Source organism: Natator depressus, chromosome 7 (genome assembly GCF_965152275.1).
Source record: "Natator depressus isolate rNatDep1 chromosome 7, rNatDep2.hap1, whole genome shotgun sequence".
Taxonomy (NCBI): Eukaryota; Metazoa; Chordata; order Testudines; family Cheloniidae; genus Natator; species Natator depressus.
This window is the reverse complement of record NC_134240.1, coordinates 97,282,231-97,309,124: the sequence shown is the minus strand read 5'-3', so window position 1 is coordinate 97,309,124 and position 26,894 is coordinate 97,282,231.

Sequence of the window (26,894 nt, the reverse complement as noted above, 5' to 3'; positions counted from 1 at the left end):
GGGTGTCTACCCCCCCACCCCCAAACCGCCCACCCCGCAGCCATGCCCATCTTGCCGGGCACTCTCAGGAGAGGGATAATCGGTGACACTGGGCGCAGCACTAGGTAACTCGAGGGGGTGGAAGACCACGAGTGTCGAGGAAGCCCCCCCGCTCTAGGCCACCAGGTAACTCAGGAGGGTGGAAGACCACGAGTGTCGAGGAAGCCCCCCCGCTCTGGGCCCAGGCTAGCCTGAACACTTCTCCCTCCTGAAAGCTGCTGTGTTATACCTTCTGTTTGCGTTGTTTTGTTGCATAGTTTGTTTTGTTTTCTTGGTAACTCTTTGCAAGTGTTACAATAAAATTCTTTTCTGTTTCAAAAAAAAAAACCTTCCCTGTTACCTTACCCAGGGAAAAGGGACCTACTTAGCCTGTTCTCCTGCTGCTGCCCTCTGGCCTGGGCTTTCCTTGCTTTTTGCCCCTGCTTTCGGCTTCCCTGCCGACCGGGCCAGATGCTCTCCCCCGTTTCTTTTCTTTTTGTTGTTTTTTTTTCTTTCTCTGCTGTTGCTAGAGTGCTGGCCAGCTGCCAGCTGGCTGTTAGCCCCCCTCCGCCCGCCCTTGGACGCTGCTGCCGCTCCAGCTGAAACCCCACCCCCTGAGAGAGGAGGAGCCTCCCGGCCCTGCTCCCCGGAGGGGGGGGGAGTGGAAGGACCCAGCTCCCAGATCCAGCCGCTTGCCGTTTGTTTGTGGACCCATATTTGGCCGAGAGGACTTTTATCATCTGCTCCCGCATCCCTGGAATGTTGCAGCTGCAAAAAAGAAAGCCTGGAACAGAGGAGGAAAAAGCAGTCTACCGGAGGAACACTGCCCGGGGAATCTACAAATCGTCGTGGAGCGGGCCTAAGACTGACTAACTTTGGAACTGTGCTCTCGTGTGGGGGGAGGCCTTGACTGTGTCTTAACTGTGTTTGTAGGGACACAGGGGGTGTGGCACGGAGCTGCCCCCCGATCCATCTGTGTCCTCCCAACCCCCACACTATGATCTTCACCCCCACCACTCCACCATCTTTGCTGGCTGTCTAACATCTGCCTCTGGACTCAGCTGCTTGCCCTGATTCCACCGCGTGGGCCAGAAGCACCAGCCAACCATACAGGACTCTCTGGACAAGCGTACAGTGGTTCATGTACCCCTGCCCCCTGAATTGTCCCCCCCACAGGTTGTCCCTTTCTACCTGACCCCAACTCCTGTTAATCACCTGCCACCGCCCCCGCTGGGGCATCAGCAATGGAGGACACCGGGGTGACCTCCGCCACTGCCATGCCCATCGCCTCCCCAGACTCTAGGGAAGCCCCCCACAGCTGGCGGGAAAGGCCAGGGCAAGAAGAAGGGGAAGGGCCCCGCTAAAACCACCGGGCCTTCTATGGCAGGGGCCACCCCCACTGCTGCGGTCCCGCCACCGACCACGGCGTCCTTCCCCCCTGCCTCCTCCACCAGCTCTGCGTGTGTCCCTCCCTCAGTTCCCAGGACATACACCTTGGCGGCAGCAGCCCCCCCTGCCTGCCACCTCGTCATCTCTCCCGCCCACCGCCTCCGCCACCATCAATAGCGGCCAGGGCCCCTTTCCCACCATGACAAGGAAGCACAGTGTCCGATGCCTCCTGGTGCCTGCCTCGCCCCACGTGGAGACCTATGTGCGGGCGTTGGCAAGGGTGGTGGGGTCCTCGGCCATTGTGGCAGCCTCCAAAATGTACGGGAAGGTCGTCTTCTTCTTAGCATTGGACGCTGCCACCCAGGAAGCAGTGGAAAGGGGCCTGGCGGTTGGGGGGGTGTTTGTTCCCCTAGAGCCGCTGGAGGACCTGGGCGTCCGCCTGGTCCTGACCTCTGTCCCTCCTTTTCTCCCCTGCTACCTGCCCTTTCCACCCTGGGGAAACCTGTTTCTGTTATCAGCCCTCTCCTGTTGGGCTGCAAGGACCCCACCCTCCGTCACATCTTTTCTTTCCACCGGCAAGTGCAACTTTTACTGCCGTTGGTGGCACGTGATGGAGTGGTGCTCGAAGGGTCCTTCCTAGTCCCCCACCAGGGAGCCTGTTACCGGGTGTACTTCTCCATGAGGGAAGCCCGGTGCTACCTATGCCGGGCGTAGGGGCATGTCCGGAGGGATTGCCCCTTAGCCTGGCAAGGAGGGGCAGCTGGGATCCCTGAGACCCGGAAGGACATCGGCCCCGTCATTGCCGACGCCCCTGGCCGCCCGGTACCCGAACCCCCCCCCCCTTCGGACCACCGCTACTCCCGCTCAGGCCCAAAGGGCACCTCCCCTACAATGCCCAGACGAGCTGGAGAGCCCCGCCCTCGCTGCTGACAATCTGGCGGGGCCTATGGAGGAGGGTGTGGCAGAGATACCACCAGGCATGGGAGAGAGTCTGCCCCAGGGAGAATCCTCCCTCCCTTATGCTACCCCACCGTTCCCCCCCCAAGTCCCTGAGCCATCGCCTTTACCCCCTGACACGACCCCTGCTAACCAGCCCCCAGATGATGCCATGGAGGGCTGGGCCCTTGTCCAGGGGAAGCGAGGCAAGCGGAAGGCTCGAGCTCCGCCTCATCTACTGAGGCGGAGGCCCCCGGAAGACCAGGAAGGGGGGCACCGATGCCAAGCCTTCCGCTTTGCCCACGAGTGCGTCCCACCCACCGGTGTCAGCCGGGAAAGACATGGCAGCACTGGAAGGTAGTGTCTCCCCTCCACAGGAGACCCTCCCCTCCAAGACCCTCAAGGAAGCCCCTTCTGTCCTGACGCTACCCGAAACCCCCATGAACCCCGAGGCAACCGTCGTGGCGGGTGCCGGCGGGGAGAACCCCGGGGCGGTGGAAAATGTCCTCTCCTCCATGTTCGAGGAGATCGAGGCCTTAGATCTGACCCCAGTCACCCAGGGGGAGGACGACCTTTTGCCAGCAAATCTCGATCTGGGTGACCTCACTCCACCCCTCTTTTCCCCATGAGCCCACCCCTTAACTGCTGCTTCCGCTCCCACCTCCAAGGAGCCCCTGGACTCTTCCACCGACCCGGCCGCTGATGGCACCCCGCTGACGACCACCGAGCCTGCTCAGGTGACAGCCGGCGTCACGCGGCCGGGACACGAGTCGCCAGGGGCACCCCCCGTTGGTGCAGAGCAATCAACTTCCTTCCTGGGTGGGGGACCTACAGAAGATAATCCACCTCCTGATGCTGTGGCCGCTAAATCCACCATCGAGCCCGTGCCCGGTATCACTGAGAGCTCCCTCCCCACCCCCTTAACCCTCGAGCTTGATCAGGAGGTGCCACCATCCAGCTGCTTGCCTCCCGAAACCCAGAACCTCGCCTCTGCCCCTGCCCCTATCCAATTTACCTCCTGCAATGTCATTGCCCCCCCCGGGGCTCTTTCCTTCCCATTCCCAACTGATGACCCCCAGGGAGCGGCCTTTGTGTTCTCCTGCCCCGACCCATTAGGAACTGCTATTTTCCCTCCACCGCCCCGTATCGCTCCAGAGCTTGAGGCGGGCCTAGAAGCTCCAGCCCATCAGACACCTCATCGGAGGTCAGCACCCCGTCAGAGGTCCGCACCCTGCTTGTCCGTTTTAGTGGACCACGGGGCTGCACCAAGGGCCTCGCCGGGGAACAACTGGGAAATCGTAACCCCATCCCCCCATGAGATGCGAGGAGAGCTGCGGAAGTTTTTAGAGGATGTCCGTGGCTCCCGCAACAAGGTACAACTTGCTCCCCAGCCAGTTTTTCAAACCCTCCGGGCCACAAGGGCCCTCATGGGGGAAGGTAAAGGGACAGGGAAGTAGGATGCCGCGGCCTACTGGCGGGTCCGCGTCTTCCGTGAACAATTATTCACCTACGGGATGGGTCACGGACTGTTGCGCGGCCCGCTGGGAGATGCAAGCGTCCCTGCCAGTGAGGATCCCCGCCGGCCCCCCCATGACACCTCTCACCATCACAACGTTGAACACCCGGGGTTGTAGGATGGCTCTCCGCAGGTCCCAGGTGCTCTCCTTCCTTTCCTGCAGGAGACCCATACGGATCCGACCGCCAAAGACAGTTGGCGGCTGGAGTCGGGGGACAGGGTCTACTTTAGCCATGCCACGGTTCGACAGGCTGGAGTGGCGACCCTGTTCTCCCCCGACCTACGGCCCGAGGTGCTAGGGGTCGCCGAGGCCGTACTGGGTCGCCTGCTGCATCTCCGGGTCCGTATGGAGGGGCTCGTGGTTAACCTCGTTAACGTCTATGCCCCGACATCGGGCCCGGAGCGGCTGCAATTCTACCAGCAGGCGTCCGCCTTCCTTGGCACCTTAGATTCTCACGAGTGCCTGGTCCTGGGAGGGGATTTTAATACCACCCTCGAGGAGCAGGACCGCTCGGGGACCGAGCAGAGCCCGGCCGCCGCGGACACCCTCCGGGAGATAGTCAAACATCACTCCCTAGTGGACATCTGGCGTGACCACCACCCGGATGACACTTCCATGTTCACCTTTGTCCAGGTGGAGGCCCATTGGTCGAGCCACTCCTGATTGGACGGCATTTATTTATCATGCTTCCATCTCTCACGAGCCCACTCCTCCAGCATTCGGCTGGCCCCATTTTCTGACCATCACCTAGCCACTGTGACAGCCTCCCTCTGTGTGGAGAGGCCGGGGCTGGCCTACTGGCATTTTAACAACAGCCTGTTGGAGGATGAGGGCTTCGTGACGTCCTTCCGGAAATTCTGGCTGGCCTGGGGAGGGCAGCAGCGTGCCTTTCCGTCGGCATGGCGATGGTGGGACCTGGGGAAGGTGCGCGCCCGGCTTTTCTGCCGTGACTACACCCGGGGCACCAGCCGACAGAGAAATGCGGCGATAGAGCAGTTGGAACGGGAGGTCTTAGAGCTAGAGGGGTGTCTGGCCGCCAGCCCCGAAGACCCGCTCCTCTGCGGAGCATGCCGGGAGAAGCAGGAGGAGCTCCGGGTCCTCGAGGACCATCAGGCCCGGAGCACCTTTGTTCGATCCCGCATCCGCCTCCTTCGGGAGATGGATCGCGGCTCCCGCTTCTATGCCCTGGAGAAAACAAGGGGGGCCAAGAAACACATCACCTGCCTCCTGGCAGAAGGCGGCACCGCCCTCACGGAACCGGTGGAGATGTGCGGGAGGGCCCGAGCCTTCTATGCAAGTCTTTTCTCCCCGGATCCGACCGACCCTAGCGCTTGCAGAGTGCTCTGGGAGGAGCTCCCTACAGTCAGCGCGAGCGACCGAGACCGGCTAGAGTTGCCTCTCACTCTGGCCGAGTTCTCGGAAGCCCTCCGTCGTATGCCCACTAATAAGTCTCCAGGCATGGACGGGCTGACCGTGGAGTTCTACCGCGTGTTTTGGGACGTCCTCGACCCAGACCTAGTCACTGTCTGGGCCGAGTCTTTGCAGAGCTGGGTCCTCCCTCTTTCGTGCAGGCGAGCTGTGCTCACCTTATTACTGAAGAAGGGGGACCTCCGCGATTTACGAAATTGGCGTCCCGTCTCGCTCCTCAGCACGGACTACAAAATCGTAGCGAAAACAATCTCACTGCGGCTGGGGTCTGTGCTGGAGGATGTAATCCACCCAGACCAGACCTACACCATCCCGGACTGCAGTATCTATTTCTGGTTCAGGACCTTTTGGAACTCGGGCGTAGCGACAGTCTGTCGTTCGCCCTCCTGTCCCTAGATCAGGAGAAGGCATTCGATAGGGTGGACCACGGGTACCTCCTGAACACTCTGCGAGCGTTTGGCTTCGGACCCCAGTTTGTGGGTTTTCTCCGGGTGCTGTACGTCTCCGCAGAGTGTCTGGTTAAGCTCAACTGGACCTGACCGAACCGATCAGCTTCAGGCGAGGAGTACGACGGGGTGCCCCCTCTTGGTCCAGCTGTACGCTCTGGCGATCGAGCCTTTCCTCTGCCTCCTCCGCAGGAGGTTGACAGGGTTGGTGCTGCAGGAGCCAGAACTGCGGCTGGTCCTGTCAGCGTATGCTGATGACGTGCTCCTCGTGGTCGAGGACTCGGGCGACTTGGCGCGGGTGGAGGCTTGCCAGGCCATCTATTTGGCAGCCTCCTCTGCCCGGGTCAACTAGGTCAAGAGCTCTGGCTTGGCGGTAGGAGACTGGCGGCAGGCGAGCTCCCTCCGACCCGCGCTTCAGACCATCCGGTGGAGCGCGGGTCCGCTGCTCTACCTTGGCGTTTACCTTTCTGCCATGCATCCCTCTCCGCCGGAGAACTGGGAAAATTTAGAGGGCAGGGTGATAGAGCGGCTCCAGAAATGGACAGGACTATTCCGATGTCTCTCCCTTCGTGGGAGAGCGCTGGTGCTTAATCAACTAGTGCTGTCCAAGCTCTGGTACCGGCTCAACACCCTGGTCCCAGCCCCGGGTTTCCTGACCAAGCTCCGGACATCGATTCTGGGGTTCTTTTGGTCAGGAATGCACTGCGCCCCTGTAGGGGTTCTTCATCTACCCCTGAATGAAGGAGGACAGGGCCTGACGTGTCTGCACACTCAGGACTGCGTCTTCCACCTCCAGGCCCTACAGAGGCTCCTTTATGGTGCAGGCAGTTCGGCATGGAGCATACTGGCGCACGCCATCCTGCGCCACATCCGAGGGCTCCGATATGATCGGCAGCTCTTTTATCTCTGTCCGGGAGGTCTTCCGCGAGATCTCTCCGGGCTGCCGGTCTTCTACCAGGACCTCCTCCAGACTTGGAAACGGTTTTTAACGACCAGGTCCATGACGGCCACCGAGGGGGCAGATCTCCTCGCGGAGCCCCTGCTACACAACCCCCAGCTCCGTGTGCAGGTGGAGGAGTCCCGCTCTGTGCGCGAGAGCTTGATCCTGGCAGAAGTCACAAGAGTCGGAGACCTCCTGGACTACGACTGGGGAGACTGGCTGGATCCCCTGATGCTTGCTCGGCGCATGGGGGTCTCCAGACCTCGTACCCCCTGGCGCGTACTTCAGGAGGTGAAGGCCGCTTTGCCGCCCGCTGCTAGAGCTTACCTCGATCAGGTCCTGCTCGCGGGCACGCCCCGCCCACCCTCTACTCCAGGCCTGCCAGACCTTTTAATTGGACCCCTGCCCCGTAGACCCAACTGACCCACACACTCCTTTACGGCGAGCCGGCTGCATGAACTGCAGCCGGTATGCTTCCAAACCGCACCAAGGAAACATCTATACACGCTCGTGCTCCACACCCGTCACGCTCTCACCCTAGTGTCCCGCCCCGACACAAAGTGGCGAGACCTTCTGCCACCTTTGGAGGGTGAGCAGCCCCGGTGGGCCAGCCTATATTCCACCGTGGTTCCAAGGCCCGGCGGGGACATCAGTTGGCGGCTCCTTCACGGAGCTGTGAGCACAGGCACGTACTTGGCGCGGTTCAACCCCATCCCAGATACGTGTCCCTTTTGCGGTGTGAGGGAAACCCTGGCGCACGTATATTTGGAGTGCGCCAGGTTGCAGCCCCTGTTCCGGCTCCTCACAAATCTTTTATTACGTTTTTGGTTGCATTTTTCCCCTCACCTTTATTTATGCACTCCCCATCCGTGGCCTCACAAAGTCGCGGGATCTCCTAGTTAACCTCCTCCTGGCCCTGGCTAAAACGGCCATCTATAAAACCAGAGAGAGGAGGTTGGCCAATGGAGTTTCCTGTGACTATGGGGCCGTTTTCCGATCCTCGGTCCGTTCACGTATCCGGGCGGAGTTCCTCTGGGCGGCGTCCACCGACTCCCTTGATGCTTTTCAGGAGTGGTGGGCGCTGTCCAAGGCTCTCTGCTCGGTGTCGCCGTCCAGCTCCCTTTGTTTTGACCCTTTGATTGGGGGGAGAGAGTAAGGGACCCCAGCCCCAGCCATTGCTGCTGCGGACACCACCACCTTAGAGGGGTCCTTTCACATATGGGTGCACGTGCCCCCCCCCCCCCGGGTTGTCCACCCCACAGCCTGCCCCTTTTGTTGGGTGTTTTCAGAGGAGGGAATTGTTGGTGACACTCAAGCGTGGTGCCAGGTAACTCAAAGGGGTGGCAGACCTTGAGAGTCAATGAAGCCCCCTCGCTCTGGACCACCAGGTAACTCAGAAGGTGGAACACCACGAGAGTCGAGGAAGCCCCCTGCTCTGGGCCCAGGCAAGCTTGAACACTTCCCTCCCCTGAAGCTAATGAGAAAACAATTGTGATTGGTTGCTGTGTTACACATTGCATATGCTATTGTTTTGTTTTGTAAGTGTGTTATGCAAATAAAAAAACACCTTTTTTTTTGCTTCAAAAAAAAATTACTTTCCTATAGCCATCTGGCCCGACCCTGTCACGATGTTTATAGAGCACTTTAATGTTACAGTATCTAAGTGCTTAGTATTAAAGACACCTGCCAGGCTTCCTTCCCCACTCTGAACTCTAGGGTAGAGATGGGGGGACCCGCATGAAAGACCCCCCTAAGCTTATTTTGACCAGTTTAGGTTAAAAACTTGTAAAGGTACAAACTTTGCCTTGGCCTTGAACAGTATGCTGCTACCACCGAGTGTTTTAAACAAAGAACAGGGAAAGAGACCACTCGGAGACGTCTTTCCCCAAAATACCCCCCCAAGCCCTACACCCCCTTTCCTGGGGAAGGCTTGATAATAATCCTCACCAATTTGTACAGGTGAACACAGACCCAAACCCTTGGATCTTAAGAACAATGAAAAATCAATCAGGTTCTTAAAAGAAGAATTTTAATTAAAGAAAAGGTAAAAGAATCATCTCTGTAAAATCAGGATGGAAAATACTTTACAGGGTATTCAGATTTAAAACACAGAGGATCCCCCTCTGGGCAAAACCTTAAAGTTACAGAAAACAGGAATAAGCCTCCCTCTTAACACAGAGAAAATTCACATAAAACAAAAGATAAACTAATCCGCCTTGCCTGGTTTACCTATACTGGTTGCAATATTGGAGACTTGAATTAGGATGGGTTGGCAAAGATGGATTTCTGTCTAGCCTCTCTCAGTCCCAGAGAGAACAAACACATAAACAAAGAGCACAAACAAAAGCCTTCCCCTGCCCTCCCAAGATTTGAAAGTATCTTGTTCCCTTATTGGTCAGGTGCCAGCCAGGTTAGCTGAGCTTCTTAACCCTTTACAGGTGAAAGGATTTTGCCTCTGGCCAGGAGGGATTTTATAGCACCGTATACAGAAAGGTGGTTACCCTTCCCTTTATATTTATGACAACACCTATGTGCATTACCACCTATCACAGTTGCAGGGTCCATCACTTCTCTTTGAGTGGAGACCCTTGTCTCCCTCATGACCAGGAGTTTTTAAGGTTAAACAGTTTCTTGCCTTATGCTGTGAGATTTTCAGCAAGCCAGACAGCCTAAAATAGGCCAACATCAGCCTCTCTCCAAAGGCTATGAACAGTGTAATTGACTACAGTTACAAGTTACCACACAGATCTTTCTAAGCAAGCACACTTAACCTAAAAACATTCTAAAAACAATAAAAGAATGTACACACGTTAATAAGCTTACCAGAGATCACCCCAACTCCAAACTTGGACTCTGGTAAGTGTCAGTCCTTCAAAACCCACAGCTGGGTTTTCTCCATGGTTACAAGTTCATCACTATCTGAGATTCAAAACCAGTCCCCACACTGGGCAGTTCAGCTTTGGCCTTTGATCTCAGCCTCTGGGAACAGATAATCAGCAGACAATGACCCTCTCCTCAGGGTCTAGCTTCAAAAGGCTGGGTTTTTGCATAACTGGAGATAGGGAATTTGCATTAGCCTCTCCTGGAGATAATCCCCAGGAAATCCACTTCACATTTATTGCTCCAAAAATCCATTCTTGCCTGGCACATTTTCAATATAGTCCTTTGAACTCCCAGGCCTCACATCACATCTCCCCACCCCCACAGAGGCCACATGTAATCCCAGCCCACAAAAATATCTAAACTTTGCATTTAATACAATGCACCCCAAAGATACTTAAACTTAATTCAGTAGGCTCTACCAAGGATGTGTAGGAAATTGCTATATCTGTCACGCTACCCAGTAGCTTTGAAAGTCTTTTCAATGTGCTCAGGTTCTCACAATGACCTGATTTTTCCCTCATCATCATTTTCATCATTCTCTAACTAAAAAAACCTAGATAAGTTAGGATTTGAATCTAGATTTAGATCAAACTTGTGTGTCTCAGACCCTTATAATAACAATGAGAATTGCATTTTCCAGATTCCTCCAACTCTGACCCCTGAACGAGGCCTAGTTAGAACGTACAGCTCAGTGGCTGAACAGCCTACTCAACCTGCTCCATCCAGCCGAGGGAGGCTAGTTTGGAAACACGGAAAGCTATTTTAATAAATCCACATGAAAATGGAAACTTCCAGAGACAATGAAAGAACAGAAATAAATATACTTTATTTGAAACATTAGACATGCACAGTTTACATAGTCCAAGTTTTCAGGGTTGTACAGTTCATAGTGTTGCAGTAAAACTTGTGCTATACTGGTTGATAGGAACAGTAAAGTTTCATAAGTGAGCACGGTCTAGTGATCTGAACACTGTATTAGGGACCTTAAACTTCTGAGTTCTTCTGCTGTGGCCTTGGACAAGTAATTTAGGAATAAATTACACCTCCTATGGTTCAATTGTGCAAGAGAGTAGAGAGGGTACAGGAAGCACCACATTTTGGATCCCAGTATAATCTAGTTTTCAGTTTTGGGCAGTCAGAGGGTCAGCTCTGTAGTGATCTAAGTGGCACTAGTGACTCTAGAAGGGCATTTTTGGGTGGCATAAGTGTACAAGCTCATGGCCATGCATGCCCCTGCATCTGGTATATTGGAAGCCTATCACTTTAAAGAAAGGCTTCACTAAGGGGACCACTGGATAACTCTGTTGTACATACAGTACTTCACAAAGCACCCGACACAGAAGAGCCATAACTGAGCAATTAGTCAAGCTGTGTTTCCCCATCTCTACAATGGGGAAAATGATATTTACCAACCTGAGAGGAGAGCTGTGAGGATTAACTCTGAAATGTTCATAAAGCACTATGAGCTGCTAAGTATTTGTCCAGTTTTTACAAGGAAAGGAAGTTTTAAAATATTAATGGGCAGCATTGCAGTGAATAGTCATGAGTTGAATAGCATGAAAGATAGAAAACAGAAAACTAATCTGTCTCAATGACAGTCTGAAGTATTACAAAGCAGAGGGGAACTACACTGTAATTGGTTTCAAAGTGTGAAATTCATATACAGGTTTCAGAGTAACAGCCGTGTTAGTCTGTATTCGCAAAAAGAAAAGGAGTACTTGTGGCACCTTAGAGACTAACCAATTTATTTGAGCATAAGCTTTCATGAGCTACAGCTCACTTCATCGGATGCATCCTGTGGAAAATACAGAAGATGTTTTTATACACACAAACCATGAAAAAATGGGTGTTCATCACTATGAAAGGTTTTCTCTCCCCCCACCCCACTCTCCTGCTGGTAATAGCTTATGTAAAGTGATCACTCTCCTTACAATGTGTATGATAATCAAGGTGGGCCATTTCCAGCACAAATCCAGGTTTTCTCCCCACCCCCCCAACACAAACCCAGTCTCCTGTTGGTAATAGCTTATCTAAAGTGATCACTCTCCTTACAATGTGTACGATAATCAAGGTGGGCCATTTCCAGCACAAATCCAGGTTGAAACTATGATTCTCAAGCAGCAGAGGGCACCATTCATCCAGAAATGAATTTTAGGAGCCAGAACATTATGTAGATGTCTAACTACAATATAGATAGCAACACCTTGTTAAAGATCAACAGAATTGTAGCTAATATAAGCTATTTTCTTCCACAACTTTGAAAAGAGAGGGTAACAGGTATAAAAGCTCATGGAACACAGGAGTGCTCTGGCAGTACAGGTTATGAGTTATGGCAAATATAATTTTAAAAAGCAATAAGATATTTTTGAACTCTCAGACTATCAAAGCAACAGAAAGAAAACAAATGTATGTTTCAATATATAATGGTTTAAGGGAAAAATTCTTATTGTCTCCGATAATCATATGCCTTATTTAGTTCTCAGAATCATCCTATCATTCAAGCTGACATTTGATCTCAAAATAAGATTTAAGGATTTGTGGTGGCTCAGGAAGCTTTGAAAAACAAACAGTCCTAATACAAAGTACTAAATTCCCAAAGGATTAAAGGCGAATGGTCAAAGACTGACATGCGTGATGCTGGCAGATCAGGTGCCAGCTCATGCAGGGCCCATAGGCTTCAACTGAACACAGACAAATACATAGCTAGGGCCAGTCTGGCTCACCTGCATCTTAGTATTGTTAAAATAGGTATAAAATGTATTCAGTGTTTAGACTTATGGAATGCTTGTAAACTGCTGCATGTATTAATTTCACTTATAACATGTGTACCCCAATTGGCCTGTACATATCAGGGCTGGTTTGCAGCTTACCAGGTTTCCACACTGGGACTACAACTACATGTTTTCACTCCGTTGGTAGCTCACCTTTTCCCCACATACTGTTGTACAGTTTTAGCAGTATTTTCAGACTCTCTTCATCCAGGTGTTTTAGCATTTTGTTACATATGTCATCCTTGATTGGTGCAGAGTTTTTGGTTTTAGATATAGCTTTTTGAAGCTTCCTCAAACAGAATTTTTAATTTAATATTGTATCCTCATCTTCCTCCCACCTCTTCCAGGTCTCATGATTCCCTCTAATGATTTTTTCTTCCTCATGAGGATTTCTATACTCTGATTTTCACCATTACTAATGTCATGGAATATTTCTGCTAGGGCTTCTGCTTTTTCTTCAATAGATTAAAAGCTCTAATGGCCTTCTACAATGAGGCCTGGTATAGAATTGCTCTTCCTCTGTATTCGATTAATCATCCTAAACTACCTATATACTGCCCATGTTTTCGTATCTTTATTTTATCACAGGACTTTCTCCAGCTTTCTTTTTTCCTTTTTAATAGCCCTTTGCATAACTGACTTGTTTATTTTATATTTCATTAAGTCCTCACTATTAATTATATTTTTTGGTTTCTTATATGTGTTGTTCCTTTCCATAATTGCTTTTTTACACTCCTCATTCCACCATAGTACATGGTTTCTACCTTTAGGGTAACTTGATATCTTAGGTATAGTTAACTCTGCTGTCATCATGACTCCCTTAGTCATATTGCTACTAAATTCCTCAATGTCACCACTTATACATTATTCATTCATATTTTATTACCTTTGTTTCTAAATAGTTCCTAGTTTGCTTTTGTTATTTTCCAAGTAGGGGGCCTTCTTCCTTCCTTAACATTGCTTTTACCTTGATATACTATAAGTACAAGGAAGTGATCACTTCCCATTCCCTCCTCTTTATGGACTTCCTAGCTGCATTTGCTCACTATACTACTTGATACAATTCCCAGGTCTTGACAGGAAAGATTTCCATCAGCTGCATTAAACCTAGTGGGTGTACAGTCATTCAGTATTACAAAATTGTTTTCATGAGTTAATTGTTCTAGATACTTGCTATTCTTTTATAACTTTTTCTCACTTCCCCACAATATCTTATGGCCATTTAAGGACTGGAGTTAGGGCTGAAGACCTTGCTATAAGGGCACTGGACTGTTTATTTGTGGGACTTTGATATGCTGGAAGAGGAGAAACTTCTAAGTGACCTGGCTGGAGGGCAAAGTCACAAGTAGAGAGGCCACCACAGAGCCAGAGCTGCTATTCGGGGGAAAGGAAGCACCAGTTGACTAATGGGCTGCTATGCCAAACTCAGTCACAAGCAGTGTACCTGTGGTGAGTCTACTCATAGCTATATGAACAGGAGTTTTCTCATCTATTATTTAATTCCTGATTCACCAATTTTATTTAAAACCATATAGGTCACAGAACTAGATAATATACTGTAGTGCATAATCCTGTACCAGCAGGGTGATGACCTGACAGATCTTTTCCATATTTCAATTTCTATGATAACAAAATATAATAAGGTTTCTGAGTAGCAGCTGTGTTCGTCTCTATCCACAAAAAGAACAGGAGTACTTGTGGCACCTTAGAGACTAACAAATTTAGGAGAGCATAAGCTTTCATGGGCTACAACCCACTTCATTGGATGCATGTAGTGGAAAATACAGTAGGACGATTTTATATACACAGAGAACATGAAACAATGGGTGTTACCATACACACTATAACGAGAGTGGTCAGTTAAGGTGAGCTATTACCAGCTGGAGAGAGGAAAAAAAACCTTTTGTGTGATAATCAAGATGTTATAATATAATATATAATATAATCAGTGTTAGAAAAGAAGTGATCAGGTGCTGCAGAATATCAGATCTGGTCATGAACTTTTTACTGTCTACAACTTAAATACACTGACTAGCAAAAGTTGTCTATTCATTTACTTATAAATACCAATGACAGACATTTCAACTGACAAACATTCAAGCTGTCAAATAGCAATGATAAAGCTATGTAAGAAACTGCTTTTTTGTTAAGCACAATTCAATCTATACCACCTACTTAGACACAGCTTGTCATAAATAGAAGGCTACTGCTGTTACAGCATAGCGACTAATGGCCGATTTTGTATTCTGTTTGACTGCACAACTTTATCTAGATATGTTATTGGCAGTCCATATGACAGTGAAAACACCAAGTACTTCACATAGTCTAATTGTGTGAGACACACAGATGCACAGTTTTGTGATGTGATAAATGGAAGAGGCAACAAAAAATGCTAAGTCTCATAGCCATACAACACACTAACAGCATAATAGTATTCACTCATTCTACATTCAAAGTGCTCTCCCATGCCTCCCAGCACTGAAGAAGGCACTGTGGCCGCCGCTTTTCTATGTCCTGGCCCTTTTGGCACTCATCCAGCTTATAATCCTATATCTGGATATTTTCTCTTCACTCTGTATTCAAGTCTCTGTCTCCTGACACCCCACCAAGCCACTCCAAGTCACTCCAGTCTATCCCCTTCCTCATTCACTCACCCTCATATTTCTGCACTTACATCTGTGGTTAGCAAAAAAGGCCAGACGCCACTGATGAAGTGACACTGCTCCTATCTCCTACCTCTTTCTGAAAAGTGTTATGCGGCTTGCTGGCAAATGACTTTAAAAGGAGCATTTAGTACAGACACTTTTTCCTACTCCTCAGCACCAGCAGGAGATTCTTATGATGATGTCAGGGATTCACAGCTTTTCTTATGCTGATAGTCCACAGCTCTCCCTTCATTGCCCCTTGCTGTTTTTCTCAGCCCTTTCCTACAAAGGCCAATCACAGGAGGAAGAGCAGACTTTGAAGACTTGCCTCCTGAACTTTGCCCCTTGGGGCACCTCATGAGAGCTGTTGGACTTTATCTCCACTGGTCACACAAGACATTTTCAAAAGGTTCTACTGGTGAACTGTGAATTTCTCCCACATGATGATTCTCAAAACTTTGGCCTTAGTGACTCTGCCAAGGTAGCACAAAAAGTCTGTAGCAGAGCCAGGAACGGAACCCACAGCTCTTAAAGTCCCACTCAAGTGTCTTAATCTCGAGACCAACCTTCCTCTCCTTTTCACTCCTCTCTAGAATTACTGCAGTGTACAGTATCTCATTTAACTAGCTGTTGTGTGTCTAATGCCTAAATTTCAGACTGCCTGAATTTTGGACAGAATGCTTCCACAAGGCAAGAAATCAATATTGGTACCTATGGCGGTGTGAAGGTGAGAGTCAGCCTTGTTATAAAATAGATTGGATAGGCAGTGTGGACAGGGTTGCTGGAACAGAGAGTGTCAGGGGCTATGGCTCCCTTACTTTTTACCAGCCAAAAGGGCAAGCAACGGGGCTCCGGAGAGGAGCGAGGCAAGGGGGTGGGGTTCTGGGGGAAAGAGGTGGCGCAGAAGCAGGGCCTCAGGGGGAAAGAGCAGTGTGAGGGCAGGGGCTCGGGTAGAAGAGGTGACGTGAGGGCAAGCCCTGAGAGGAAGGAGCAGCACGAGGATGGGGGCTCTTGGAGAAGGAGCAGTGTGAGGGTGGGGACTCACTGGGAATGGGCAGCGGGAAGGCAGGGACTCAGGGAGAAGGGGTGGTGCAGGGGCTGTGCCTTGGGGACGGGGTAGCATGGCATGGAGAGGGGTGGAGCCATGGTTTGAGCACCTGTGGCCCCCCCACTTTTAGGGTGCTTCTGCCACTCCTGTGTGTGGGGCTAAATTGTACAGGACTTTGAAAGTTTGCAGAGGACTTTGAAAGTAAGACACTTGTGTTGGAAGTGGGGAACTAGTGAAAGGACTTAAATAGGCCGTGACATAGTCAGAAGAATAGGCCATGAAGATGACTTTAGAAGCCAGTGGCACCTGCAGCCCTATGCACATTCCGCATGGTGTATGAAATAGGCAGGTCCAGATTAAAGTATAGGCAACCTAGGCCTACACCTAACGTCTGGTTCAGGAAGGACTTTGGGTGAGCATTGTTCTACAAGACATGAAAATATCTCATTAAGTAAGTCTAGGTTCTAGTATATGTGTTATGGTTTTATTTTATATGTAATCATTTGTTTCCAATATTTCTACTTGTAATTACTTGAATCTCTATAATTTGTTAAATAAATGTTCACTTGTTTTTACTATAAACACATTTACGTGCTGTGTGTCCAGTGGACCAGTGATCTGAGGTGTAACCGGTAAGGTGGGTTGTACTGCTTCTCTGGAAGCGGTGAATTTGTGAATATTGTGTGTGTGTGAGGATCTGGACACTCCAGGAAGACACTTGGAGGTCTCAGGGGTTGGAGTGTGCCTATCTCTAACCTGTAGAGAGAGAAAGATGGGCCTATGTAGGCCTACAGGGCAGTGCTTGTGTTGCCCATGGCTGATGAAGTTGGAGAGCTGACCCATAGCAGGCAGAGACAAGGCTGCCTCACATAAAGGGCAGGTAGTAGTAAGGTGTCTCAGAACTCTATGCACGCCTGGGAAGCATCACAGAGTGCCATCAACTTTTTCCATTTATTATTACCTGTGTGAGGAAGTGTTCCTCCTTTCATTTCACAACAACATTCAGTTGTTACTTTCCTGCAGAGCAGAATCCTGACTCCATGGAATAATTTTTCAATACGTGCAAGAAGAATTTGGTACACAGTGCCTCTTATGAGCTATGGGTCTTACTTATTAACTTGATACTCAATTCTATGTGCATTTGCACCCCCAGTTTTATGTAATAAATAAATTGCCACAATTATATCTATATATGCAAATGGCCAGTTATGTGTCTAGCTAGAAAACTGAATCCACAAATACTCAGTTTGGTAATTGCACACAAATTAGGTGTACAATCGTGCACACATTTTTGTATAGGAAACTGTGTGCAAGCCATTTATAAAATCTGGCCCACAGAACCTGGTTTTCAAAAGGTATTTAGGTGCCTTAAGACACAGACAGCCAACTAATTGGATTTTTGTAAGTGTGTAAGCAGGTTAGTTGCCTAATTCCTATTGAAACAAATGGGATTTTCACATTTAACCTGCTTATTGTGATTTTCCACATTGCCTGTGCCCCTAGTGACAATTAATGGAGATTCTCTCTTAGCTCATAAGGCCTGCATTTTAAAAAAACAAAGGCCCTGGGTCCTAAACTGCTGTTGCTAAGACTGCTGCTGCATGTCTTCAATTTAACTGTTGACCATGATATCTACATCTAGATTGATATACCACTAATTTCTAAAATATTGACTGCATACTCTGTTTTATGTTATTCTCTATTTTTATATTTATACTACTGTTAGCTATCGCTCCTGCAAATAGATGCATGGAATATACAACAGTCAGTAGCAAGATTGTTTCAATTATTAAGTATGTTTCAATTATTTAAAATTTCAAAGTAGCCAACATATCATGTCAAACCGGTAGCTGACCTCAAACTCTGTTAGCAATATCCAATAGTAATTTAAATGCTTTTTTTCTTTCAATAGAGCCAAATTTAGTCCTAGCATAAACTGGTTCCCGCTCACTTCATAGCTGAATTGGACCCATTATTTCTGCACTAGAATCCAAGACTTCACATCTGCATAGTACCTTTTCTATGTAGCTTGAGAGCTTAATTTTTATTGAAAGGGCAAACACTTTCAAAATGGCTGTGGATGACTTTCTGTACAATAAGCAAGCTGACATCATACCATTGGACAAGAACATTAGCCAGTATGCCTGCTTATGGCTCTGAGAGGATCCCAGAGTTTAATCCCACATCTCCAGTTTGCCAGATTCATATATTTTTTTAAAATACAACTGCTTCTCAGCTTCATTAAATTATTTCACTTTTTTTTTCTGATCAGAATTCCAGAGTAGATCTACACCAATATATCTACATCAACTTTCTACTGCTCTTAAATATGTATTTAGGGAGTAGTGGCTAAGAGAAAAGTAGCAGGGGAAGAAATTTTGCCAGCTTTGGCATAGTATGTTCTGGGAAGTGAGGAAATAGTCTGTTTCTTCATTTGAACCAACTGTACAGCACTTCTTTACTCCAATGAAAATATGTGGGTGTCATCAAAAAACTTATTTCCTACAACTGAAATCAGCATGCAGATGTGCACACTAAATAAAAGAACTGACATCACTGTGAAATGCAGTCACTTCACTTCATGGCCAATTAAAAATTTATACCAGGAGGCTGTTTCCTTTGCAGGGGCCTTAACCTCTTCCAGGGGTAGCTCAGACAAACCAAAGGAAAATGAAGAAAATAAATGTATCTGTTTAAAGGCCAAAGTAAAAGTTACTATTCAATAAATTGGCCCTTGTTTATGACACCCAAAGTAGAAAAGTTCCAGCAAAAAAGAGACATGGTCAGGCTACAGTCCATGTTTATGTCATTTTTCTTTTTCCCCTCAGTAAAGGCCTTTTGCAGACTTCTCCTGCACCATATTTATAAACTGTTTATGTTCAGGCAAACAAATATTTGGTCTATGTTTAGAGCACAATGCTGTGGCAAAGTTTCTGAAACAAATATTTTTCAGATTTTGAAGGATGTTTTGGAGACCCACACCCTTAAAGTCTTCTAATTGCTCCCTCTGCAAAACACAAATACTTGTTGTTTATTAAATATCCATTTTAGTGCCTTACAAAGGTAGAAAAGGTCTGAACATATGAGTGCTGTCATGCTAAATCTGCCTTGGTTATAAATCCCAGATAGTGACTGTCTTCTTGGTTTTAGAGTATGAGTGGAGTATCAGGAACCACACCTAACTAAAGAAATGACTCACAACTTAGCTGTGACAGGTTTATAACATTTCTTCTGCCCTGGAAAAGACACGCGTTGCATTTAGAATCTAGGTAGGGCTGGGCAAACCCAAAAATGTTTGGAATTTTTCTGAAGTTTTAATTAGGCTCCACAGAATGAAGGAGCTGTAGTTGGGTGGATATGTAACTGTGACATTTAGCAAAGTATCACAGAATAGAGATCTTATTACAATAATTATTACAATTATGACTAATTCACTAATATTTCTCTTTTGTCTTCTAAGAGAATTGTGAAATCAAGCACATTTATACTTCAGTCATGGAAGCATCACAGGGATGAGTAATTCCCTTCAAACTAAAGACTATCCCCTTCTATGGCATCTTGATTATGAAATGTCATAGACAGATGCTCCTTATACATCAACTGCATGTTAAAATTACTTCACAGAAGTTCTCACTATTGTAGGTCTTAAAATGGCATAATGGAGAATCCCCTCCAATACGGTGCATTACAGATGGAGAGGTGTTCCTCCCTCACCCCCAAATACAAAGAAAAGTTTTCTGTACAAATCAGAACTTTAAATTCAGGGGATCTGGATTCTACAACATTATAAGACATAGTAGGTGATAAAATAGAAAAATTATGAGTTTCTATTAAGTTAATTAATATTTCATCTCTGCTTTAAGTGGAAAGGTAATATTGGGTGTGTCTACACTGCAAAAAATAAAAAATAAAAATCCATCTGCGGCAGCAAATCTCAGATTCTGGGTCAACTGACTCAGGCTCACACTATGGGGCTAAAAATAACAGTGTAGACATTCCTGCTCGGGCTGGAGTCCGGGCTCTGACACCAATTACCCTTGCCTGGTATCAGAGCTCGGGCTCCAGCCTGAGCAGGAATATCTACATTGTTATTTTTATCCCCATAGCGTGAGCCTTGCCAGCCCAAGGCAGTTCTGAGACTCTCTGGAGCAGGTACTTTTTGTTCTGTTTTGAAGTGTAAACATACCCCCATGATTCACCTGGGTACTCTTGCTTGCTATTTCCACTGAATGAAAAAAAAAAAAAAAGTAGCACATTTACATAGCAACTGATTAGAACTGGCTGAGTATTGCCCCTGTAGCACGCAGGCAGGGAAAAGCAAAGAACCAATTGTGGAAAATGAAATAACTTTCAGGTGAACTGAGGAAAATTTAATTTGATTCTAGAGTTGACATGAGATATATGTCTGAAATTCTAGTGGTGATGCAAGCAGTATGCCTCATATGAACTGGATCTGTGCCTGTCCTGGCTGATGAAATTGGGTCATTTATTAGAAGACATGTCAGAGCAAATAGCTGGCAAACCTCAAAAAAGGTGCGGTCAACCCTCTGCTAAAGAAAACAACTTTGGATACCAATATCCTTCACACCTGTCTTCCAGGGTCAAACTTCACTTACCTAGGAAAGAGTTAAGAAGATGTCAGGACAAACTCTTTCAACAAGTCATATCCAGAAGTTTCATGGACATCATTATGAGGGAAATAGCCTTATGTGAGTGAGGACTAATATATAAACTTCAATTTTCTTTATAATGTATAAACTAGTTCTGTTTAGTTTAAGTGGAACTTCTAGTAACAGGATCTCAGACAGCTCTGTCAACTTTGCAAAAAGGTGAACCTTTATCTGTTGAAGCTACAAACTGTTGCCCCAATTGTCAGTAAAAAGCCTAGAATACGTTAAGAAATTGAGAGAGAATGAAATATTGACAAGTGTGAGGTATTGTACTCAAATAGTTCTCATTAGGTCATTAATCACATCCAGAATATGTAGGACACTTGAGGAACTTGGCACCATCTGCACACACCTATTGAACTCTGAGAAGATGTGTGTGGGGCAAACGGGGGGCCTGAAATCATGTCTATGAAGTCATCTACCATTAAATCCCATGCTTTTTACACTTTTTGGAAGTACTGTACATCTGGTTTGCAGTACGGTGATGGATACTGTCAAAGGACTGCCAGTAAAATGAGAGGATTTTCCAAACTGACAAATTCAAGCTTGCCCATCATTAACCCTGATTCAAAAACATTACTGGGATGAGATCTGTGATCCCCTGACTTGCTTAGATCTCCAGGAAGGTGCCATGAGAATGGAGCAAGTAAGAATTGCAACCTTTAAGTACCAGGTAAATATAGAAGAGGGTATGATCCTCCTGGGCCACCCCAATATCAAGGAAAGCCAATATCTCTGCTTTCCCGAGGCAAGTTCAAAGGAAACAGGATGCCAAGATTCCACAGGCCGTACCAGCCTGACCAGCCAAGCGCCCAGAGAAAGCCGGCCAGCATGAGATACCAAACACATCACCATGTCCCCTGAACTCCAGTCCTGACTTTGATGCTCCAAAGACAATGAAAGCTAGAGAATTCTTTCTCTAAGTAACCTTTTTTTCTTTTTGTATTTTGTGATCATGGGGATTTGTGATCACTGTATTCCTGATTTTCCCTCTAACACTTTTTAAGATGTGAAGGTGTGTGCATAAAGTAATAGCAAGTGTGCATCCAAGTTCTAAGCAAGTTCTACCTCAAATCACTTTGTGCTGCCCTGGATTGTAAAAGCATTCCTGCATTTACCACTGCACCCAAAAGGGAAGATTAAGAGTTGCTGACTACTCTATTACAGTGGGTAAGGTAGGAAAGTCTTTCAGTATATGGCAACCTAGATATGGCTTCAAAGGGATGAAAAGTAAACTATTCCTCCTTAAGTTTCCAGGGTTAGTATTTGAAACCTAAGGAGGCAAACTTCAAGATCTGAAGCTTGACTGTGTTCATCTAATGATCTGATTGTAATTCCATTCCATATCATTGTTAATTTATAGACTTATTGATTCAATTCCTATTGTAACTTTGATTTGATAACTGTGTGTTTAATTCCTGCTTAGTTTAGTAAAAAGGTACAGTAATTAGTCTTTTGCTGAAAGTTTAATTTTAAGTTTCTTTAATGTATAATAAAATCCATAAAAAAGCATATAGAACTGTTTTGTTTTCTTTTTTTCCCACAATTACAACAAGGGTCATGAATCCTGAAGGCAAAGGTAATTTAAATGAGACATTTGCGAGCTATAGTTCTTCCCTTAAATTAATACCTATGCACGGCATATAATCCAATTAGACTTCAGATAGGACCTGGTACTAATTTGGGTGGTCAAGAATCTCCCTAGGATATTGGAGAGAGGAAAGATGCACTGCCTGACACTTCAGTGGCCTTTGATATTGTTGGTCACAGGATGTTGCTCAAATCATGACAGGACTTGGCCTGGGTGAACAGAACCTGCACCTGCTCATTCTGTTCTGAGTGATCCTTTACAATGGTTTGGGGCACCCGCTCTCAGCTGTGCAGGACCTGGGCTCAATCCTAACATCTTTTCAGTTCAACATCAATATGAACTCCCTCTAGGAGATCATCCAAAAGGGCTGCGGTGTCCTCAGTATGCTTATGATACCCAGTTTTATATCTCCCTTTTATTCGCTCCAGGCTGGCACATCACCCGATGTCTGCCAGTAACTGGAATCTGAATAAAAACCAGCTAGCTGAAGCTCAGTCTGGACAAGACAAGTGTGATGGTCAACAGCAGGAAGAAGGGGAATGTCCTTAACCACTCTATCAACTGGGGGCAGCTGCCTGACCATTAGTAAAGTGAGCCTATATCTCAGGGTCTTATTAGTGTAAGGAAGACTTGTCTGTGGCTACTGTGGCTCAGCTCCCTGATTCCACCAGCCACAGGCAACACACTCACTCTCCTCTAAGCCTACACAGACCCACACTCTCTCTCCAGGTTAGTGATAGGCACACGCCAATCCCTGTGCCCTCTTAGATCGCCCTGTAGTGCCTAGCCTGTCCAAAGGACACTCACAGCACTCATAGATTCGCTGCTTCCAAAGGAAAAGTATACCACAGCTTACCAGTCATACCTCAGATCACCACTCCACTTAACATATAGCAGGTAAATAGGTTTATAATGAAAACAAGTAAAAGTTTATTTAACAAAGTATAGATTCAAGTAGCAGAAACAACTAGTTACATATAAAATAAAAATCATCTCATACATTATAGAACCTAGAGTTAATTAGATACTTAAATTAGACACTTAATTAGATACTTTAATATCTAACAGAGCAGTGCTCACCAAAATCCTTCTAACATTTTACAGCCACGCTTGGCTGTGACCCTCCAATCATGAGACAAGTCACACTGTCAGCTTTCCTCCTCAGTTCATCCTGGGATATATCCCAACAATCCACTGTCTTTACGGGATCCCTTCTTGCTGTGTATTTCCTCCTATAAATTTCTTCTCTTGTAGATTTCACAATCTCTTAATTAACATTTGGCTCAATATGCGAATAGGTATCCGTTGTGAGACAAACAATGTCCAATACACACATCACACATGACGAGACAGAGAGAAAAGTGGCTGTTACCTCTTGCTTGAAAGGAACCTGTACAAGATGCGTCACTTCCTGGTTACCTGCCTTAAGAACAAAATTCTCTGTCCAGACACACACCTCCTTAAATACTGTATTATCCATCCATACATTTCACAATGATTATGCTGACCAAGGGGCTACTGGCTCTTGGCAGAGACCTCACATGCCACCTTAGTGAATTCTTATGCACACATCTGACCCAAAGGATCTCTCTGCTAGCTGGCATCAAGACGTTAATGGATCATACCATCCTCTTGCCCCCCTTTTTTTTTTGCATCATGCCAACTGCTCACCAGTTCTCAGTCCAGCGCTGGGGTAGAGAGAGGCAGCTACTAAAAGCACTTTTTTTTGCATTACAATGAGTACAGATGCTGAATGCTAGGTCTTTGTCTCTCTGGACACTGCTAAGCAACCTATGGCATCAAACCCTAACACTTCTCTCATCTGGTAATTAATACTATATTGTCTATGTTTTATATATGAAAAAAATTCCACTGGCATATTGGTAAAAATAACTTCACAGCCATGAGGAAGTGAGCAGAGTGCAATATTTCACAGATGTAAGCAAAACCCAGCAACCTTTGCAGCATTTTAAACAGGTTTATAGCATACAAATGAATACAAGTATGATGATTAAGTTATTTCTTATCAGTATTTATTATTATTATTCATTTGTATTATGGTGCTTAGGAGCCTCAGTCATGAACCAGGACAAAATTGTGCTAGGTGCTGTACAAACACAGAAGACGACAGTCCCTGCCCCAAAGAGCTTACAATCTAAATATCTGATCATGCCCTCTCACTTTCCACCATACCACTCTTCAGAATTGTCTTGAAATCAAGCTGTAAGTTGAGAAAGTTTACATAACACAGGAAAATAGTCCAAGTTAGTGTAACATTCTAACAAAGTAAATAAATAAATAGGTCACGCAGACCAATTCTGTGCATATGTATTCATGGATGCTGGAACAATTTTTATAGTGGGGGTGCTGAGAGCCATTGAACCAAACCGTAAACCCTGTATATAATGGAAACCACTTCTAGCCAGGGGATGCAACAGCACTCCTGGCACCCTTAGTTCCAGCACCTCTGTATGTATTTAATAAAAACATTTTTCTACTAAAATTGTGTGAAATTTTTCAAATATATAAAAGCCATAACTGGAATACTGAATGTGTCTACACACATCCTCAGGGCCCTAAGTTTTGGACTTGTGGTTCCCATGCTGCTGCCAGAACATGCTTACTTGTGTAAATATTCATATCCTCTCAACTGAAACCTAGAGACTCATATGCTATTATACAATATGTGTAAAGCAGCTAGCTTACTCCATAGATATACTGACACACAAAAATGCTATGTTGCGAGTTATTGTTACATATGTAACATATTAACATATAACCACAAAAGTTAAGGCATCTAACAGTACATGTCTTTTCCTGTCTCACACAGGGAGACACAGCTCACCATTAGAACCACCACACTACAACACAGACAAAACATCAAAACCTAGACCAATAAGCATATCAGGCTTCCCGCATCCCCTATTCCAAACTTCCCACCACCATGAACCAACCAGAGTTCTCCTAAACTTTCTGCCCTACTATCTGTTCTGCACATTTCTGGAAAAGTCACATTCACATATATCCTCCATTGGGTACCTGTGGCATATAAAGATTGTTCTTTTTCATTGTATATTTAATCAAACAAACCAATCTACAGGAAAACTAGAGAAATGAGACCACAGGAGAAGCAATAACTAAAATGTGGTCTGTAACCCAGATGTGTACGTCCTACTCCTAAGAAGTATTCATTGGTTTTATACTAGTTTAAAAACATGTTATTCCTATTAATATGAATTGGCATCACATTAGTACATTTGTCCCACATTTATAATGTCAATATAACTTTGTCAGAATTAAATGGCAATTTGGGCCTCTAGAAGATACATCTGTGGCCCACATCCTGCAGGATGATATGCCTGGGTGGACTCCTCTGCTCATGTGGAGCCCACAGTAGCACCTGCGTGGATTAGTTTTCAAGATTGGGGTTCATATTATTACTTCATGTTCTATCATTCCAGGATGAAGTTTTAAAAAAAGAACATTTTAAAATAGGAAATCCAACTGGCATTAATGAATAACATGCAACTTCAGTGGTATGCTGCATTTAATTAATTAAGGCCTAAAGGATTTTTATGGGATTCTAATATACACTGACATCATTTTCCTTTTTAAAATGAAGGATTCAGGGCATTTTTCCATGAAAGTACCATTTGTGTATAAAGTTGTATAAATTAAACACCTTGGGTGGCTCATACTATAGATTAGTTGTGCAAGGCATTAGCTAGAAAAAAATTAAAAGTTATTAGTGCACTTTTCATATACCCCGGTTTTGAATGGACATAGAAACTAAAACTGTTCTAAGAGTGGTCTCTCTAAAATAGATCATGGTTGATGTACACTGGCAGGGCAGCAGACAGAAGTTTGCAGATGCCATTGTCTACAATGTCCGTGCACATAAATAAACAAAGGACTTCAAAAAATACATTTTGTGAGCATTAAATTTATCAAGAGGAAAAAAATCACCTGGGAAGAAAGGTGGACAGAATACTGTTGTTTGTCCAATCTGTTCTTAAAAACCTCCAATTCTGGGAATATGTACTGCTCACATTTCTTACTTGGAACAGGGTTCCCTTTCACATACAACTGTCAGGGATAGTCTAGGTTTACTTGGTCCTGCCACAGAACAGGGGGCTGGACTTGATGACTTCTCGAGGTCCCTTTAACTCCTACATTTCTATAATACTATTTAGTACCATACCAGAATGGCATGGTTTAAGAAGGAATGATAAATTAACTCTGAATTCTCCTTGTTATTTTGTATTTAAATCAGATCCTTAAACCTATAAAGACATACAGCTGTTTAAAGAAATACGTCAATGGTATTAGCTCAGAGAGAGTGCAGGATTCCGAACAGAGGACTAAAGAAAGAGGAGCAAAAAAGGGATGCCTACCATTAATGGGGGATTTAAAAGCAAAAATATGTCCCACATACTTAAGTGGAACTCTGTTTAAAAATACACTCAGAAGCCAGATATCTTCCTGACAGCGTTACACCTTTTTGTGGCCTTTGATACTGTTGATTATGGTGTTGCTGAAATGACTGCATAAACTGGCATGGGGAATGGAAACACCAGAGATCTACTCTCTCTGTCCTGATTGATCTCACAGG